Raw genomic sequence first — 17,370 nt, forward strand, 5'->3', positions numbered from 1 at the left:
GCTGACTGACGGCGGCACACCATTAGAGGCGATCACATGTAGGCGCCCATTTCGCTGCGTGTTACTTTGGTCAATGTAAGCATTTCGCCCTCAACTGATAGAGCTGCAAAATGCAACAGAAGAAAAAGCAAGGAATTTTACATTCTTTATAATATCTAAAACGTGTATGTATATGTATGAATATGTCAATTTCTTCTCTAAATACCTATAGTCTTTTGGTGGGCACCATTACGCGCAATAATCTCGCGTCCATCCTCTCGTCGCCATGTTATTTTTGGCTTTGGATGTGCTCGCGCTCTGCATACCAACTTTGCCGAGCCTCCTTCGGGCACCATCATATCGCCAGATATTTCCTCATTGATATGATATTGGTATCACTACTTCCAATATTTCTGTCTGTGGAAATGAATATATAATGTCGAATGCTAATTAGTACTAAAGGGAGAATTGAGCTTTTTATAGCTGAGACCTTTTCAGCTTTACACTTTTAGGCGAGTCATTCTTTCGCTACCATAACACACATCAAGTAGAAGGTTAGGTTAGGTCATATCAATCGCATATTTCTCACGCAGTAGAGACTTATTCGTTACCTTTTGGCACCGATGGGTGTTGATGGCAAGGTAAGATGTCAAGGACATTGCCTATACTCATGGAGGGAAGCTATAAAGTAATAAGCGTAGCTCATCACCAGCAAATGTTATTAATAACGATCGCTTGTTGAAAGCTCAGCGGTTTGATCGCTAAAAAGCTTGATGCGTGCTCAAATATTTAAGAAATCCTCAATTTTTATCCCTTAGTTTTGAGAGACGTTGGAATAAGACAATTGCAGAGTGATTTATTCTTCAGGGTTAGGTAGGACTCGATCACTGAATGAGTAGAACTTATGTGCTAAAAATAAATACACATGGAGACGTAAACCATAGGTATAGGGAGAGCAACAGTTTCCCCAAAATGGTGGCCCCAAATGGTGGCAAGGGAACATGAGAGAAAGCCAGACTTAAAAGTAAACGGCTCGTACCTATGAATTCCTCTACGGCCGTCGTCACCCATAAATGCATCAGTTATATAACAGATGAAGTGGAGTACGTGGAGGTAGATTCGGAGCGACTACTTATCGACATATGTTGAGAAACAGCTATCTAGAGTTAGGCAGTAACAGCAGAAGCTGAAGACAGACTAACCGGAGCGGTAGCAACTTGCTTTCGCAATTTGATTTACGTTCGGACTTAGAGTTAGGAGGAAGGGGACGTTAATTTCTTGATGTAATATTTCCTTAAAACGTTCCAAGGCCCATCTCCCGAGTACGCTTATTTACTAAAATGCTATTATTTTACGACTTACTAAAATCCAGGACTGAATTTTTTAGCGGTGTTCCCGTTTCCTTCTTCCCCTCTCTCTTTGATTTTTATATTCATGTCGAGATTTCTGTTCTTTGATCGCATTGAGGCACTATTTTAACTCCACTCCTGCTGAGTTGAAGACGTGTGTCAACAGCACAAAGTGAGAGCAATGGTTATCTCTCGGCCAAGATCCACACTGATAATGTTCATCAATATAGACACATATATATAAATAACATATTGGTCGATATGTCTGGAGCCCTGGTTGATTTGATGGAATTCCCACCCACTATTTCCTCTGAGAGGCTTTAAGTAAAAATATTCCAAGAAAGATTAGTTTATTGAAAATAGGCACTAGATAATCAGGAGCCCCCAGTGTTGAATTCACTGTTTATCTCAAAGAATGGCTGAATATCATATTTCCTTATATGAAGGCAATAAACTTGTATACTTCCATGAAGTTTGTTTTGTCGCACTTAGTCAAACGTGCTATGAAGAGTATCCGTGGAGTCTTCAAACACCGAATATCCCCGTGATAAAAGAAGGTTGGGCTATTGGGGTGCTAAAAAGAACGCAGCTACAATAGCGGATTTAGTTAGTGAAAGGGTGCGCATTTCAAAATGAGTGCCGTCTGAAAGCCCAGATACTATGCTTGTAATGCAAGATCTGTTGCTACACGCCACCATTTTCAATGTTGTGCCTGCTAGGAATATGACTGAATAGAAGATTTCTACCCACTAAAGTATGCCGTGTTCAGCATAAAACCATGGCTCATCTTCACAAGCGTGAAGGAACTTTTCGCCCTACCTATAAGATAGATGGTATTTGATACATTTTTCGACAGACTACACCGACTCGCAATCGTTAGCAAGAACAACTTTTTTCCTTAACTAAAAAGCTTTTCAATATATAATGAAATACTATTAAAGTGATCAGAACTGGTGCAATATCTGACTGAATTATCATTATATATGGGGTATTCCATCCCATTTCGACCAATTTTGAACCCGACCCCTTTAGAATTGGCTGAAAGTTTTTCTTCTTTTTCTAACTTACGAAAGACGTTTTTCAGAATTTTTTCAAATTTTTTCATCCAACTCAAAAAAAGGCATGAATTTTTAAAAAAAACACCGTTTTTGTTTTCAAAATGCTATAACTTTTTCAAAAATTTACCGTTTGGGATCTTTTTTTTTAAATTTGTTTTTAAATGTACTTTTCGGAAAAAATACAAAAAAATTTTAAAGTTTTTTTTTTTGTAATTTTTCAGTTTTTCGAGATTTTTCGAATTTCGCCATTTTTTTTTTTTTTTCTCATAAAAAACTTCAATCAATTCTGCAATCATCCCCACTAATCCCGGAGTGGAGCGATTTTTTTTTTTAATTAAAATGTACTTTTCGGAAAAAATACAATAAAATTTTTAAAGTTTTTTATTTTCAATTAAAAAAAAAAAATCGGCCCACTCCGGGATTAGTGGGGATGATTGCAGAATTGATTGAAGTTTTTTATGAGAAAAAAAAAATGACGAAATTCGAAAAATCTCGAAAAACTGAAAAATTACAAAAAAAAAAAAAACTTTAAAATTTTTTTTGTATTTCTTCCGAAAAGTACATTTAAAAACAAATTAAAAAAAAAAAAAAGATCCCAAACGGTAAATTTTTGAAAAAGTTATAGCATTTTGAAAACAAAAACGGTGTTTTTTTTTTAAATTCATAACTTTTTTTGAGTTGGATGAAATTGAAAAAATTCTGAAAAACGTCTTTCGTAAGCTAGAAAAAGAAGAAAAACTTTCAGCCAGTTCTAAAGGGGTCGGGTTCAAAATTGGTCGAAATGGGATGGAATACCCCATATATAGCTACTGTGTATTAATCGAAACCTCTTCCTCAATTGCCAGGCTGCTACGCATGGATTATATTATAAATATTTTGATTGGCAACAGTACACGATTTCATTGCTACCGTAAAGAGGGAAGTGGTGTAGGAGTCTGCACACAACTCATCTTACAGTTATATGTATATATGTACATATTTACATATACTGGCAAAGATTATATACACTTGCACTCACTACTGCCTCAATAATATTGGCCATGTCACATGTACAACTTAACCAAAATATGAAAAAAAAAGAAAACAAATAAATAAAAATTGAAATGCGCTCATATGTCAGCACTTTTCTGTTTTAAAGGGAATCAAAGTGGTATGATAAATTTACTGTCTGTCTCTTGTGCCGGGTGCTTAACAAAAGCAGACTGGGTGCAAGCGACCTGAGGGCCAGAAACGAACTGTCATCATACTTTTCATTGTGACACTTGTATTTATTTTTTATTTGTTCTTATGAAAGTTCCACTGTACCATCATTGTTGGCTTAACACTAGAAGCAATGCGTTGGATCTCCTTTGACCTGTGCAATCGTTGGTATGCAGAGCAAACAATACCAATTTGAGTGGCTATGAATGGAGAATATGCAGTATTAAAGCCAGCAGTCATGCCCCAGTGGAAAAACAAAGTGCTCCTGCAGAAGAAAGTTGCACATGGGTAAAATAAGCTTTCTTAAAGTAACTCACTTTTAGTCAACTGAAAGCAAGTCAACCACTAACTGGTTGGGAAGACATGCACAGTTGCCATGGTAACTTTTGTAACTGTGATATTGAAGAAAATTAAGCCAAGAAAAAGCCCAAATACCAAAATTTTTTGAATATTAACAAATTATAAACAATTGCAAAGAGAATGGTTAGTTTTCTTTCGCTCAGCTTTGATTTCATACATACACAATAAAAGACATCGATTTTATTCGTATGTGATCTATTCCCATATGTTATTGTTGTTGTGATCATGTAATCTTTTCCAATTCCACCACCACAAAATTTTTAGGGGTGCCCAACAATGCTTGGCAGAAGTCGTTGCCGAGTTGAAATAAAACTTAAAAACCCACCATTAAATTTTAGATGGATTTGACAGTTTTGTACACTGTGCCTAACTTTGTATGTGGTGCACCGCTGACCGGAATTGTTTTATTATAACAGTTAAATATGTACATGCAAATTACAGTTAATAAAAGGATAACTTATGTTTAACTTATGTTTGGGATCTCTCCCAGCAGAGACCTAGAGCATGGGTAATGCTTAAAGCAGATATTAACTATTTTTGCATTACAGAGTTTTTAAGTCGAGATCTGGTGGCGGTACAAATAGATGCGGAAGTCAATGGTGAAGACTCCAGCATTGTGCTAGCCGCAGCCTACTTCCCGGGGGAGGACAACATGGTCCCCCCAGATAACGTACAGAAGCTGGTAGCTCACTGCTTGAGAGGGAAGATCCCAATCTCTCAACTCCCGAGGGATGATATCCTCAGGCAGATAGTATATGAGAAAAGATATAAAGTAGAACTGGGAGACAAGGGTACGTGGGAAGAAAACAGAATTGAGAGCATTCAGCAGCTAAACAGTATAGTATGGTATACCGATGGCTCGAAGACCCCAGAGGGGATTGGATCTGGAGTCGTTGGACCCAGAGCCAAGATATAAATACCCCTGGGAGCATACCCGAGCATTTTTCAAGCGGAGGTATTCGCCATAAGCCAGTGCGCGGACCTGAACCTTCAGCGAAAATACTCCAATGAGAAAATTTCCATACTCAGTGACAGCCAGGCCGCCCTCAAGGCCATCTCGGCATTTGAAATAAAATCAGCACTAGTCCTTGAGTGCGTGGAAAGGCTGAATCAACTAGGAGCACACAATGAACTACTGTTGGCCTGGGTTCCTGGGCACAGGGGAGTCGAGGGAAACGAGCAGGCGGACAGCCTGGCCAGAGAGGCAGCAACGATACGACCTATTGGTCCTGAGCCGTTCCTGCCAGTAGGCCCGCAGGAAATTAGGGGGCATCTATTAGCAGAAGAAAAGGAAAACAGGGAAAAACACTGGCGTAATATGCCAGGCCTGAGACAATCTAAGCTACTGTTAGGGGGTTACTGCACAACTCGATACAGGGCATTTATAGGTCTCTCGAAAAATAACCTAAGAATTCTAACAGATATTCTTACAGGACACTGTAGACTGAACAGTCACATGCAAAGGCTGGGTATAATATCGAACAACACATGACGATTTTGTGATCGATCAGCGGAGACGGCGGACCATATCCTCTTGGAGTGCGATGCAATCTCAAGACGTAGAGCTAAGTTTATGGACTCACCACGGCCGGAGCATTCTCACATCAAATCCCTCAAGCCAGGTGAACTGCTAGGGTTTATCAGAGATGTCGGCTTGGATGAGGTGTTGTGAAGCAGTTGAGGGCACAATAGACCAATGGTCGCAGTGCGATCCCCAATTAATTATCTATCTATCTATGTTTAACCTAAAACAAGTTGACAAGCAATGCAGAGATAGCCACCTCTGACCTATTTCGGATATTGCCATACAAAAGTAATTACAGTGCTTCTTCAACTACAGTAGTACTATATCTTATGTTTTTTTGTTGGGTTTTATTTATTTATATCATTTATCCTTTATTGTGATTGTCCTTGACGTTGTTGATTTTTTTTCCAACATACACACACTTGCACCGCATGTTCTTATGGGGAATGTTGTAGATACCCTGCAGCATATCTTACTGGTAGTATACCTTCTACTGTTCCCCACAGCTGACACTTTTAATATTGTGATGTCCTACGAAATGGCAATTGCTCCTCTTTGCAGACCTTTTAAAAGCGTTCTTAACTTGTTTAGTAGTAGCGCAAGGTGCATGAAATATGGCTTAATTTAAAAAAGAAAGTTGAAAAAATTACACAAATTTTCCAAAAAGACACCTCCTTTGGTGTTTAGACGTGTTCTATCTAGAACCTATGCAGTCGGTCCCAGATCTATAAGAATAACTCTATCCTATGGCAAATACTAAATGCTTTCTAGGACCCATTCCATTTGTTGCTTCTAGTTCTGATAGCTGAATCGCTGCTAAAGGCTAGAATCTTCGCCTGGCAAGCGCAGGGCACGAGCAGAAATCGTGCATAATTGTTTCTTCCTTGAATGCGCACTTCCTACAGCTGCTATCACTGCTTAAGCTTAATTAAAAGGTATGATTAGCCAAAAAGTAGTGTCCAGTCAATATACCCCTTATGAATTACAGTCCTCTCCTTTTAATGATAGGAGCTACTTTTTGAGTCTAAGGTTGTAAGACCTATACATAACCTTCAACACTTTACAGGCGCGCGCATGGACCTACGCCTTTCCCGCTTGATCGATCATGTACAACTCTCGCCTTCTCTTAATCTCACCCAATCTAATTGGGATGTCCACGGAGCAAGCTTCGACAGATGCACCGTTATTAACTAGCTCATCCGCTTTTTTATGTCCATCTATTCCAATATGCCCCATACATATGTGTATATATCTATATTTCTCCGTTGTTTATACTTTCTAGGGATTGATTTCACTCTAACACCATTTTAGATGTAATGTGAGGGATTATTGCCCTAATTGCTGCATGGTCATCAATGTAAAATTTTACGCGGCTCAGTTTAAGTAATTTTTCTTCAGTGCCTTTACTGCTTTAGTCACGGCTATCACTTCCACCTATGAGCCCTAGCATCAGAACATGTTACTGCGAAATACTCGCACATGGAATTACAATCATAGTGGAATTCAAGGTGGAGTTGCCTTGCAACCGGATGCCATTGTCCTCACCTATCAGACCAAGGTAAGAAATTATAATTGAAACGCCCGATTACAAGCTAATTGGTACCAAGGACTCCGTTAAGAAGTGTTGAGGGAAGGCAGCATGGAGCCGATAATTGAGCCATTGTTCAGGCAATTAGATCCATGTCTGACACCGTGGGATTGAGTCTTCCACTGACAGGTACTTACGTTAAGCAGCTATCAATATTGAAAAACACTACAATTGAAAAAACACTACACTTCTTTATTTCCGGATCAGCGTAGTATACAGCAGACCATACTTCTTCCATTACTTTAGGACCATCGATATACAGGTGTAGGGCCTCGTCTCCCATTTGAGCGCCCTTGCGCCAAATTTCCACCATTGGTGTAGCTCTATGAGCCTCTTGAAAGCACAGGTACGAAATTAGGTAGCATCTTCGTCCAGAAATTGATGACGCCGTCTCGAGGCACTTAGCCTCGTCTATAAGTGTAATGTGCAGAATGGCATACAGGGCAGCCATCGAGGTTGTTTTCAGGGCTCCCGTAATGCTAAGCATTGAAAGCCTGCATACCCCTTCGAAGTTTTTGAGGTAGGATCTTTTTTGTTTGAATGTCTAGCAAACAAGGACCCCATAGTACAGGATAAGCTTTACAATCTCTGTAAATACCCAATAAGAGAAAACACGATAAAGTGCCATCGAGACCTTCTGCAATCTCTCTTCCACGTAGATCTTCCATGACAACTTACTGTCTAGAAAGATTCCTAGATATTTTGTGCAAAGTTTCCATCCTTAGCTTAGGCCTGGTCCAATTATGGACCTTGTTCCTCTTAGTAAAAGAGGCCATATGCGTCTTCTCCACTTTGGCGGGCAACCCGACATCAGATACCCAGGTATGTATACCACGCAGCGCCTGATCCATCAAAGAGTTTATTTTTGGAAGGCGCCTTCAACTTATGACATTTCCAACGTCATCAGCGTACGCCCTAAGTTTGATGGTTCCCTCCTCGAACCTCCAGGGCAGCTTGCTGATGACTAGCGTCCACGGCAGAGGGGAAAATCCGTTCTGTGGCGTGACCCTATCCAGTGATGTTGTGGCCTCTTACAACCCCCGTTTTGAAGTTATGCACCTGCAATTTAACATGCAGCCGATCCGTCTGCTTGCGACAGGACTTCCCTCAATAAAGTTAAGACCTTCCATGATCGCCCGTTTATAGACTTTGTTGCAGGCTTCGGCAATGTCTAAGAAGGCTCCTAAGGCTCCTTGTATTACTCCTTATATTCCAGGCCTTTCTCTAAGTTTATAACCACCCTGTGCTATGCTTTTTCTAGCTATTTGCCTTTGTTGTACTTATGATGTATTTTAGAGAACAGTGTTTAACCAGGTTGGACTTTATGTATGCATATATCAGCCTCAAAGGTTTTGAGCAGAATCAACAATAGAATGTACATACAAGAAAAATATATCAATAGAATTTTATTTTTTCTACTTTAAGGGATTTTTGTCAAAATTTGCTTTCCGAAAATTCGTTGCTACTACTATTTTTCTTGGTTTATGCATATTTTTTCCACTTCCTATGCCTCTCAATTTTATGCAATTGTAAAATGGTTGAAAGTGCATATGAAATACGTATGTGACAACATACCCTAACACTCAAACTCTTAAAAAAAAGTCACACATAATACCCTTCGGGTTACAAAATGACCCTAGTTTATTGAAACATTTTTTTTATAATTATGTATTATTTTCTGAAGCTTTAAGTAAATACATACTTATTTAATGCAAAATTAGTAAATTTAAAATTAAATCTTAAAGTTGAAGAAATTTTATGGTATATGCTGTCGGCAATAAGTTGTCATTTCTGTTTTAGTTTGACTGTGTTGTGAACAAACTGGAATTTTACATACTACGCAGTGGTTGAAAGTTTTTCGGTCAACTTCAGGAGGGCAAATGCTACAACGTTTTCGATCTGATCTCTTTTTTTACACCACGATGGTACGAGCTCGTTAGCTCCTTCAGAGCTTCTTACGTTATGTACAATAGAAGCAGATGATGGTGCATGTGGGAGACGACTTTGATTGGCTATCAAAATACGTACTAGTTCGTCGCCTAGTTCCTCTAAAAATATGCGGCGTTTATGAGACTTATTTTATTATTATTTATTATTTCCAGGTGGGATTTATTTCTGTACATATCACGTAAGCATTCAAAGCTGACAAATCAAGGAAATTTCCGGCCAACGATTCGTTTTGCGTTTGCTGGAATAATTTCGAACCATTTGATCTATCCTGTCGACGCTGGCCTTCGCTGACTTATATAAAACTCAACGATTTTGGTTATTTTTTTTGGCTGATCCTGAAGAACATCTATCTCGTGATGAAAAGTACTCATCACTGTCACTAGTTTAAATTTTTGTAGTAAATACTGAACAAGTGGCACTTTATCATTGAAAAAAAAATTTACTTGTGTGTTCCGGTAGTTTCCTCAGTTCTGCGGGTGATGCATATTCTGGCAAAAATCTGTTATTTTTTCGTACTGTGCCGACAAAGGTGATATTCTTCCTTAGTAACTCTAAAGCTAAGTCATAGGTGGAAAAAGAAATTGTCTGCTGTGATATTTCTGCCCTGATAATTAGAAACGAAATCTAGCACAACCCTTTGTGCTTGGTTTCTTTCCGATGGTGCGTTCCTATTTTCCTTACCTGTGTATATTTGAAAATATAGACAGAATCCAGTTGTGGCATCAGCTGCAACCCAATCCTTTATACCATATTCCCCGGGCTTACTCGGTATGTAAATCTTAAAAGGGCATCTTCCCCGAAAAGTAATTAGTTGTTCATCAACTGTAACATATTCATGAGGGGAATATATAAGTTTCAAGTTATCGACCCACAATTCGTAACAATCTCGTATTGGCGCTAATTTATCTCCGCGACATTGAGATATACGCAGTTCTCTATTATCGAATGCCAGTAGTCGCGAAATAACTTGAAAACGCTTCATAGACATCACTGCTCTTAAAATTGGTCGGCTATGGTTTGCGTCCCACAAGCTTTGAATACTTTCACCATGAGATCGATAAACACCTAAATAGAATATATATAAATATATACACATACATATATATATATGTATATATATCAATGATAATATCTTATTAAATTTTTACCAATCAGAAGTAAAACTCCCAAATATGCATCCAATTCTGCCTCTACAATTTCAACGTAGCTATCTTTATGCACCCTTTTCCTTTCCTTATTTGTAAACTAGATGGTAACCTGCTTCATTTCGCTGGTAAATAGATATTGAAAGAATCTGTAATATTACTTATTCTGTGGATTGCATAGGAAGTGTCTCCCATGCAGCCATGGATTATGTTTTCTGACAGCGCTCTAGACATTGAATGTGGTGAAGGGGTAGTGTGCCATACAATTTCTTTACTGTTGCTTTGGAAGTTAGACTGATTTCAAGAAATTTCAATATCATTTTCACCTTCGCCAATATCCTCATAATCATCATGATCGCTTTCCACTTCGGGTATATAATCCATATCGATATCAACATCGTTGTCGCCGCTAAACAAGTCATTGCTGGATTCAGATGAATTCAGAATAGCACGAATTTATTCGTCACTGATGCGTTGCTGCATGAAAAGTTACCACTTTTATAAAAAAACTCAGCATAAAAACCTTCTTACTTACCCTTGCACCTGTTGACCTCAAATTCCAATTTTCATCCGGCATTTTTTCCTATTTTACAATTTTACTTTCCAAAGTTCCGAAGTTATGCACCTGTTGAATTTTTTTGCAAAATAATAACTACCTTGTTATAAGTAAACGGTTTGATTTGCAACAGCTGACCAAAACACAACAAATTGAAACGGGTCACAGGGTGACCCAAAGAAATTTTTCATATGGGTCACAAAATGGCCCAAAGGGTAACTAATGTGTAGGAAAAACATTGAAATAACGATGTAGAAAAAATTCGAGTTTGAAGTTGCTTTGGGTCACAAAATGACCCTAGGAGAGTTTGAGTGTTAATATATACATATGTATGCACCTACATACAAATGGACAAACTACATAAAATATTTTTCTTCTTTTCGTTTTGTGTATACAAAATAATTTGATATCATTTTCCAGTAAGTAGGAATTTATTTTTGTACAATTTATGGAAAATCACGAAAGGAGTATCAATACTCAATATCAATGTATACAATCCATTTATATACTTTACCAGCATTTCCAACTTCTCTGCCGCCCAGTTTTATCTAAAAATAATTTAAAATTGTATTTCCCATTTCCAATCCCTCTCAATCTGACTTTTCCTTTTTCATTGCACTTTTACCATTGCTCCTGCTCTTACTATGTTTCTGCCATTTCTTATGTTTTTTACCTTCACTCGATCACTTCTTCCCCCTCGCGATTTTGTGGATTTCTAAAACATCATTTAATTTTTCCTCTTCCCTTTTATTGTTATTTCTCATTTTCTTTACCTTAAATCTGTCTCGCTTCTTATAAATTTTGCCTACCCGTTTCCATCTTTCCATTTTGTTCTTCACTTTTTTCTCCCCATATCCTTCCTCTCAAATTTCGACTTCCTGTACCGCTCATTTCCTTTCTTATTTTTCTCTTTTATTTGCTTTCTTTCTCATTACTTTATCCCCTGCATTTTAAAACACGCTCCTACTCCTTCATTCCTTCCCTTAGACTCCTCTTCTTCATGTCCCTTACCTTTCAGCGCTACGTCTTTTTACCTATCACAAAGTATAAAGATGTATGCACTTATCGGACGCTATATACATGTTATTTTTTTCCTTCACCCGTATGGAAATTTTCAAAGAAACGAGAAAATCATTAAAAGTATGCAAAGGGACACCCAAATTATCAACAAAGTCTGCAACAACAAAGCTTTTTATGAATATTGTCAACTAATTACAAAAACACATCCATACATATGTATATATGTATATACATATACCTTCAATACGAGTATATTTAATCAGATTACAAATTTCGTCGTGAATGCTCACTTCACAACGTCTACAACTTACTTATCAGTTGCTCACTTAATATTCGAATGTCACGTATACGCCATGCGTGTTCAAGTGCCTTCAAAGTGAACAAATTGGCTTAGTGTCTTTATGTGTATGGTAAATACCTCTTTCTTGTTTTCTTTTATCTATTTTTGTTTGGGTACAAGGTGAGACACTCAATTAAGATTGTACAAGATAGATAAACGGTTTTAATCCGACAATAGCAACACATTTGTATACACATATATGTACATTAGAGTGCCCGTTATTTACCAAAAATTGTTTTCCATAACACATCTCTTACATTTTAAGTTTATTACTCAAAGTAAACAAGGTAGTAAAATAAAAGAAAACCGTGTCGTAGCGGTTGGATTTGTCAGTGATTTTCACAGCCATTCTGCAACAGATGTCGCAGTGTTGTGAATATCAATTGGCACGAACCAGAATAGAAGTAGGATTAAAGAAGACAAACAAAAAACCGCTGTGATGGCTGAATGGTTATAGCAGCGGCGCCTAAACGTTGCCGATGAAGGAATTTAGCAGTTCCCGAAATGGATCTATACAACGAGCTTTGGCAGTTGTCTAAATTTTTTCTTTCTTCTATTCTAATTTAAAAATTTTTTCAATTAAGAAAAAATTTATCATAACAATAATAATGATAAAAAAAAATTATTGTTAGGCCTTGAGCTCGATTCGAACCCGCGATCTTAAAAATCAGTAGGCCGATATAACAACAAAAATTGTTAATACATCCCAGAGCACGGGGAAAAAGTGTCAATAAAATATGACACTATGGCAGCATTGCCAACAAACAAGTCCAATTTTCACAGCCATTCTGCAACAGATGTCGCAGTGTTGTGAATATCAATTGGCACGAACCAGAATAGAAGTAGGATTAATGAAGACAAACAAAAAACCGCTGTGATGGCTGAATGGTTATAGCAGCGGCGCCTAAACGTTGCCGATGAAGGAATTTAGCAGTTCCCGAAATGGATCTATACAACGAGCTTTGGCAGTTGTCTAAATTTTTTCTTTCTTCTATTCTAATTTAAAAATTTTTTCAATTAAGAAAAAATTTATCATAACAATAATAATGATAAAAAAAAATTATTGTTAGGCCTTGAGCTCGATTCGAACCCGCGATCTTAAAAATCAGTAGGCCGATATAACAACAAAAATTGTTAATACATCCCAGAGCACGGGGAAAAAGTGTCAATAAAATATGACACTATGGCAGCATTGCCAACAAACAAGTCCAATTTTCACAGCCATTCTGCAACAGATGTCGCAGTGTTGTGAATATCAATTGGCACGAACCAGAATAGAAGTAGGATTAATGAAGACAAACAAAAAACCGCTGTGATGGCTGAATGGTTATAGCAGCGGCGCCTAAACGTTGCCGATGAAGGAATTTAGCAGTTCCCGAAATGGATCTATACAACGAGCTTTGGCAGTTGTCTAAATTTTTTCTTTCTTCTATTCTAATTTAAAAATTTTTTCAATTAAGAAAAAATTTATCATAACAATAATAATGATAAAAAAAAAATTATTGTTAGGCCTTGAGCTCGATTCGAACCAGTGATTTTTTTCATTTACTGAATTTTTGAGTAAATTTTTAAAAACTAGGCTGCAAAGCGAAACTCTTTTTCGGGTGATCAGGATATTTGAGTTTCATATTTTACTTAAAATGGCGGGACGATGAGCAGATAAACACAAAACTATTGTGTAGGCTATACGCGAAACTGGATCCAAAATTGGACTGAAGTCGTTACCAAAACAAGAGCCGAAAATATACCGAAACGTAATACAAACAGCAAAATGGGCGAAATCTGACGAAAAACAGAGCTACACCGGATTCATAACCAAAATCAATTCAAGGCTTAACTGAAACCGAAATCACACCAAAAACAAAGTCTGGAATTGAAACCAAAATCGAAAACACTCAGGCCGAAACTAGAACCAAAACTGAAAGCCTATCCGGATCCGAATCTTGAACCGAGATCGGAACGGAAACCGAAACCACAACCAAAATTGAAACCCTATCTAGACCTGAGTCGGGAACCGAAATCAGAACCGAAACCTAAGACAAACTAAAATCAGAATCTAAATGAAATTCGATTCGGATCCGAGTCTGGAACGAGTAAGGAAACCGGAATCATCAATGAACTGAAAGCAGTGTGAAACCGTAATCTATTTGGGGCGCATTGGTTGAAGGAGCCATCGGAAGGCCAAAAGTTTACAAATCACTAGAGCCCGATATTCGACCAACCCACGTCGCGGTAGGAGTAGATGACGGAACTATAGTATATAAATGTCGGTAGAATTACGCTACCGACATCCAGATACTTAAAAATATTGAACGCGTAGTTCGACCGTAGTCTCAGCTTAAAATATAAAAAAATAATCACTACCAAATTTTCTAACGACTTATAAAGCAATTGATCAGCCACCGATCCGATGAGCTACACGTCACGAGAAGGAGGATATATTCGTTAGCACTCCGCTGATATGCAGAATTACAAATGACAGTGATTGAATCTTGAAAACACACAGAAGAGAACATCAGACTACTCAGGTAGTCGCGCGTTACTCTGCCTCCACTTCGAACTGGACACTGTGGCGGGACAAGCCATTCGTTATTCGCAATCACATCATTCATCTGTTAATTGTAATGTTTAGCTAACGTCTACATAGCCACATTCGTATGAATAATTTCTGGCGAAACTGCCAGTCACTCCTCGAAGGTTTTGGGGATTGTTATCGATGTTGATGGTCTTTTGCCCGATACATATCCCGCACGTTCCGATAACAAGCACCATTGTGGTTGATACATGCCCAAACGGGAACGATTTAATATGGCCACATTGGTCATTCTAGGTCATCCTGCCACCCATCCCAGAATTCCATCAGAAACTTGAGATCGCCAGTGCCTGATCTGTTAAAGGAACAGGATGCCCCACTGGTGGCTATCAGTTGTGTTGGCAGCCCCTTGAAAGGATTGCAGTACACAACCCTTTAATCATTTGAGTATTTTAGTCGACAGGTATACCATCCGCATTTATATTCTAAGTTTTCTCACCTGCTGGGATGAGTAGTCGCAACTATTGGCTGAGTCGAAGCAATATAAATAAAACAACAACAAAAACATGCATAAACCTGATTTTATGTGACTGTGGAGTGTACTTATAAAATACAAAATCACTGAGATTTCAACTAGAGCTCATCAGTAAGACTCAAATTATAAATTCAGGTCTAGTCCAAATCCACACACATAAATCTTGCATATGCTTTTAGTGTATGAGAATAAATTTGGATTACTTTTTTTTCGTAGGAAAAGGATTTCATTGCAATAATAATATATATAAAATATAAGCAATTAATCATAGCACAGTTCTTAGGTTAAGATCAACGTACACAAACGTCATAGAAACGTTAAACACTGCATTTGAGTGGAAAAATAACAAATCCTCTTTTAGGGAACATATGTGACTTAGTTTTATTTTTCATTTTCTAACAATTGTTATATGGTACTTACTTGCATTTTCATTGGATCCGTATTCACTTGGCACATGTACTTGCCGGAATCCTCCATTTTCACATTTCATATTACTAACGTCCATGTATTGAAGTCATTATGTGTGACTGACAATCGGTCATTATTTGTTATCACATGCTAGTGTATGGCCAAAATCGCTTTTGCATCGGCTTTAATCCAAACGACCTATTGTTATACTCAGTTGAGCAGAGCTCACAGAGTATATTAACTTTGATTGGATAACGGTTGGTTGTACATGTATAAAGGAATCGAGATAGATATAGACTTCCATATATCAAAATCATCAGTATCGAAAAAAAATTTGATTGAGCCATGTCCGTCCGTCCGTCCGTCTGTCCGTTAACACGATAAGTTGAGTAAATTTTGAGGTATCTTGATGAAATTTGGTATGCAGATTCCTGGGCACTCATCTCAGATCGTTTTTTAATCTATAACCACGCCCACTTTTTCGATATCGAAAATTTCGAAAAACCGAAAAAATGCGATAATTCATTGCCAAAGCCGGATAAAGCGATGAAACTTGGTGGATGGGTTGACCTTATGACGCAGAATAGAAAATTAGTAAGATTTTGGACAATGGGCGTGGCACCGCCCACTTTTAAAAGAAGGTAATTTAAACTGTAATTTGGCAGTCGTTGAAGATATCATGATGAAATTTTGCAGGCACGTTACTACTATTACTATATATGCGCTAAATAAAAATTAGCAAAATCGGATGAAGAACACGCCCACTTTTTAAAAAAAAAATTTTTAAAAGTAAAATTTTAACAAAAAATTTAATATCTTTACTGCATTTAAGTAAATTAAGTCAACATTCAACCCCAGTAATGATATGATGCAACAAAATACAAAAATAAAAGAAATTTTTAAAATGGGCGTGGCTCTGCCCATTTTCATTTAGTTTGTCTAGAATACTTTTAATGCCATAAGTCGAACAAAAATTCTACGACGGTAACTGTTTTCTGTGAAAATGGGCGGGTTGAAGCCACGCCCAGTTTTTATACACAGTCCATCGTCTCTCCTTCGGCTCGGCCTTTAACACGATAACTTGAGCAAAAACCGATATATGTTTACTAAACTTAGTCCACGTACTTATCTGAACTCACTTTATCTTGATATAAAAAATGGCCGAAATCAGACTATAACCACGCCCACTTTTTCGATATCGAAAATTACGAAAAATGAAAAAAATGCCATAATTCTATGCCAAATACTAAAAAAGGGATGAAACATGGTAATTGGATTGATTTATTGACGCAAAATATAACTTTAGAAAAAGCTTTGTATAACATTCCAGGTAACCCTCGGTTTATTTTCCTACATGGTTATTTTCCCTTATGTTGTCACCATAGCTCTCAACTGAGTATGTAATGTTCGGTTACACCCGAACTTAACCGTCCTTACTTGTTTTTTTTTATAGTGTTAGTAGTTATAGTTGTTGTTGTGGTTCATTTTTTCAGGGCGTTTGTGTATTCATGCAGTTATAAAGAATATGAAGAGTTCGAAGGTATTTGATGGCCAACCGATGGGAATAAATTTGGATATCAAGGAGATGAGTGAGCGTCATTAGTTGAATAGATGACAAGTGCCACGAGAGCATTGAAGTAGGCGTTAGAGCGTAGATCGTTTTGTTGAGTGTGTGTGTGGTTTGATTATGTTTTGGTAATTGGTAGTTTATTTGGTTGTGTACGTGTGCATACATGAGTTTGAGTGTACAATGCGGTTATGTTTTGGGGTATTTTATTTTTTGTATGCGCGTTCAAAGCACAACAGTTGCGTTGAAAATTGCAT

The 17,370-nt window shown here is 37.6% G+C and overlaps 1 long non-coding RNA gene across 1 annotated transcript; it reads right to left on the reverse strand.

Annotated features, from left to right (window-relative positions):
• LOC137236043 (uncharacterized) lies at positions 1–15,671 on the reverse strand. The gene is made up of 3 exons (XR_010948227.1): positions 15,559–15,671; positions 206–396; positions 1–103 (listed from the first exon to the last, which is right to left on the reverse strand). It is a non-coding gene; the product is annotated as an uncharacterized lncRNA (long non-coding RNA).
• Positions 15,672–17,370: the final 1,699 nt, after the last annotated feature.

Source organism: Eurosta solidaginis, unplaced genomic scaffold (genome assembly GCF_040869045.1).
Source record: "Eurosta solidaginis isolate ZX-2024a unplaced genomic scaffold, ASM4086904v1 ctg00001269.1, whole genome shotgun sequence".
NCBI classification, from domain to species: Eukaryota; Metazoa; Arthropoda; class Insecta; order Diptera; family Tephritidae; genus Eurosta; species Eurosta solidaginis.